The following is a 4,426-nucleotide window of genomic DNA, read 5'->3' on the forward strand; positions in this document are numbered from 1 at the left end:
AATTACACGATTTGCCGTTTAATCGTAAAAAAACTTTTTTTCTTTATTAATTTTTATAATAAGCTTAATTGTGATATTGAACCAATTACATTGATAAGCAATTGATGTATCTGTTTTTTATCAATAATTTTGTATGCAAAAACTACATGTTTTTTATTTTCACAATGATAGAAGACCAGAACAGTGAAATAAAAATTTATATTCATAATAATAATATTAAGACTATTATAAAAGACTTTACAGAAATAAATCCAGACTCAGTACTCCAATCATTCTAAGTTTCGAATTATTCTATTAGTTTAATTAGTTGTTCAATTTCTTGATCAAGTTGGTTTTATATCACAATTGAGCTTAGCACAAAAATTATTGAAGATAAAATAAATTTGTTCTACGATGAAACGGCAGATTCTGACATTTTTTAAAAGAAATTGTTATTAACAATTTCGCGAATTATTGTCTAGTGTCTCATATTCAGTTGTTAAATCAATGATAGTTTATTGTCGTATAATTTCAGGAAAAAAATCGTCTCTTTTGTATGTAAAAATGATAAATATTAGTTTTTGTTTTTAAGGTACATCTCTATTGTTATCTGTTCGACAAATCTTAACTTTATTAAAAACACGGCAGGCAATCACAGTTTACAGATTTGCACTTTGCTTGTAAAATCATATGAGATAAAATAATCATATCATATAAAAAATAAGAAATTTATAAATAATGAAAGAAGAAATAAAAATCCTGAATAAAAAAGGATATATAAACTTTAAAAGCTGAACACGTTTATACTTATTTGATTATATATTATACGTTTCTCTACTCACACACTCGATTTTTTTTCATCTGCAAATAAGGTAACAAGTTATCAAAGGTATACTTGGACTTATTATCTATCATTCTTCTCTGGAAATTCTATAATAAATTATTCTTTTCTCCTTTCACACACTTGAATCTTCTTATCTGCAAGGTAAGAAGTTATGTAGGCTTGAATTTGCAATCTAACAGTCTTCTCTGAATATTCTTCAATTTCTTTGGCAAGCCGCAATCCCCCCTGTTGTAGATGGCTTAAGTTAGGACGCGTCTGTTTGTTGGAGAGCGTTTCCAAGATCGCTTTGTCGGCAGGATCAAAGGACTTCATTTTTTGCCTATTTGGAATAAAAATTTGTTATTACCAGAATGAACTTACTTTAAAATACATTTTACTTTCAATTAAAAATAAATATACCAAATTCTGCGTATTTGTTTCTTATGTACGCTAAATTGTCTGCGTTAAAACTTTCTTCTTTATCTTTTTCAGATTTCCTGTTAGCACTGATCGAGTCAAGTGGGCGGACATTAGAAATGGTGCCACAAAATAAAGAGCGAAATATATTATATATTTGAAGACTTTGTACAATTACATGCTGTAATGATCTGGAATGTATGTGTTGGGGTTATTTTTTTCGGACTTTTTTCAATTCAACTTGGAACCCCTACAAATTATTTCTTTTGCTGCGAAAATGAACTGTGATTTTCTTCAGAATTACAAACAAATATTTAGAAGTAGCTCAAGGCCGTTTGAGGACAAAAATTATCATTCCTAAATAATTAGACGCTATTTATTGATTATTTATTTCTCGCCCGTATGGATTGCGTTTTTTACAATTCAATATTGCATTCAGATATTTTTTCAGATTTTTACAATAATATTCAAAGGTCGTTCAAGGCTATTTTAGGGCAAAATGATAATTCCTAATTAAATTAACGCTATTTATTTATTATCTATTTCTGACGCATATGGATTGTGTTCTTTACATTTCAATATAACACCCAGATTTTTTTTCAGATTTCTAAAATAACATCTAAGGGTCGCTCAAGGTCATTTTCTAGAGAAAATGTTGATTCACTTTTATTTTCATAAGTTTTTTGAAATGAGAAATAGTGTTAATTGATTCATTGCGGCAACAAAATTAGTCAAATGGTTTATTAACAGTGTGTCGTATTCTTTTAAGATCATTCAAGGTCATTTTGCAAAAAAATAGAAAATGTTAAAAATAGTAGGGTATCTTAGCTTTATCAGTATAGGATCAACTTTAATTGTCAAATTGTGATTACGAAGATTTAATGATCATAAGTGCACAAGAAGGGATAATGATTTGCCATTTAGAAAAGAAGGAGTAAAACAGATGGCGATAAACTGCCGAAATAAATTAACACAGTTTCTCTATAATAAAAAAAACTAGAGAAAGTTAAATTGAATCAACATTTTTTAAATAAAATGACCTTGAGTGACCTTTGAATGTTATTGTAAAAATCCGTAAAAAACTAAGTTCAATACTGAATTGTAAAGAACATAATATATATGTGGCAGGAATAAATACTCTATAACAGCGTCAATTTAATCAAGAATGATCATTTTTGCTATAAACTGGCCTTGATCGATCCTTGCATGTTATTGCTGAAATCTGAGTGCAATATTGAACTGTAAATAACACAATCTATACGCGCTAGAAATTGATAATCAATAAACACCGTGAATTTCATTAAGAATTATCATTTGTGTCTTAAAATGGTCTTGAGCGACCTCTACATATTTTTCTGTAATACTGAAGAAAATCAGAGGTCATTTTCGCGGCAAAAGGAACTATTTTTCGGTGTGCCAAGTTAAATTAAAAAAAAAAGGCAAACAAAATCACCGTAAAATGTATAATGATATTCTATACGTACACCGCAGGCTTTGACACATCTTTTAAGAAAGCAAGGTAAAGGTCAAAAACACACGGCTTTTTGTGTTATGCACTTGAACCACCGGTAGCGATAATGTTCGACGATGGTACTTCCTTTTCAAGTTGGCAAATTTTTGGCTCATAAATTGTAAACTCCAACCTGCCATAGGCATAAACACACTTCAATTATATTGCAATAATAAATGTTAATCTACAACAATCAATAAAGAATAGCATATACAATTAACAATAAAACGTTCATGCTTGATATAAGCTCTTTGCTTACTGAAGAAAAATTACTACATATGATACCTGGAAATAGAGAAGCGATGTCAGACTATGCATTGTTTACAATATATGGACTTCTTTGAGCCAAAGGTATAGTAAAATCTCACAAGCATTGACAAGTTTGAACCAATTCTAAAATTTGTATTAGGTTATGATAGTTTACAACTGCCTGTGCATTCTCATCGAGTTTGATGTCATCCATAACGTTACACTTTGAACGAAAAGTTTGATCAGTACTTGTATGATTTAATATGGAAGTCACTTTCATGATTTCTGTTTTTACCGACTTGCTCTTTAATTATCTACAAGAAAACACACACACACACACAATTTAATAAGTTTGCTAAAACTACACAAGGTTACGAAAACCTTGTTTATTACGAAAACTTAGTTATGAAATTTCATTTATAATTCAAACTCAATCCGTCGTAGTTGTAACTAGACATTTTAATTCTTTCTATATTCTGCAAAATGAAATAAATATATTTGTATTTTGAATGATTGAGTACAAATAGTGTAAATTTTAGGTTAGGTTACAGTCAAACTGACAAGAGTCAAAATAGAAAGCTCGCGAACATGAACATGACCATTTCATAGAAAAAGAAATGCGAAGGGCACTTACCTTCACTAATACAATAAATAATAAGCAATATTTAATTAAAACTATGCTTCGTTCTTGCGATTCACTTTCGCAACCCTTGCGACTCAAAACAAACAAGCCGGTTTCACCAATCTATGCCACATCTCAATCATATAATTTTGTTAAACATTATCCTTATTCTCTATAAATTACATTTAAGAATTGCACAATTACAATTATTCTGACATTTATCGATACTTTATCTGATAAAACAATTAATTTTTTAATTATTAATCTTTTTCAGATTTAAAAACTCCCGCCATTAAAATGATTTATCACGATTTTCAGCAGTCGGAAAACTCCAGGTTCGAAAGGCTGCTTGTTTTTGCAAGCATGCAGGCTGTCTGCTTGCAAAGGCATGAAAGCACCTTTATAGCTTCCACGCCCCATTTCAGAACACTCCGAAAGAAAAATATTTATGTACACGTTTCCTAGCACCTCTATAAAGAAATTTAAACTATTATTTGTTAATATAAAAAGCTAATTTGATCACAGTCGAGCTTCTATTCTCGCGTTTAATTTTGTGACGTCCAACTTGGATGTCGACAATTTATAATTTAATTTTGATAGTCGATAAGGAAGAATTTAACGTTATCTATGTCGCGGTAAATTTAAAACGTTGTTAATTCCTTTTCCATATTTTGAGTCACACACTCACAATGTTTAAACGACGAACCGAAATTAGTTTTATTATTTTACTCTTTTTTATATTCTCGATATTTAGCTTTTAAAGATCACAATAATAATTGTAAAAATATGGAAATGCGAGTTTAAACTGAAGATGGTTTTTGCGGAG

The 4,426-nt window shown here is 29.6% G+C and overlaps 1 long non-coding RNA gene across 1 annotated transcript; it reads right to left on the reverse strand.

The window, feature by feature from the left end:
• Window positions 1–276: 276 nt before the first annotated feature.
• LOC117169246 lies at window positions 277–4,084 on the reverse strand. Its single transcript, XR_004466633.1, has 5 exons — window positions 3,613–4,084; window positions 3,015–3,292; window positions 2,704–2,862; window positions 1,223–1,410; window positions 277–1,142 (listed from the first exon to the last, which is right to left on the reverse strand). It is a non-coding gene; the product is annotated as an uncharacterized LOC117169246 (long non-coding RNA).
• Between the last annotated feature and the right edge of the window lie 342 nt (window positions 4,085–4,426).

Source organism: Belonocnema kinseyi, chromosome 3, assembly GCF_010883055.1.
Source record: "Belonocnema kinseyi isolate 2016_QV_RU_SX_M_011 chromosome 3, B_treatae_v1, whole genome shotgun sequence".
Lineage (NCBI taxonomy): Eukaryota > Metazoa > Arthropoda > Insecta > Hymenoptera > Cynipidae > Belonocnema > Belonocnema kinseyi.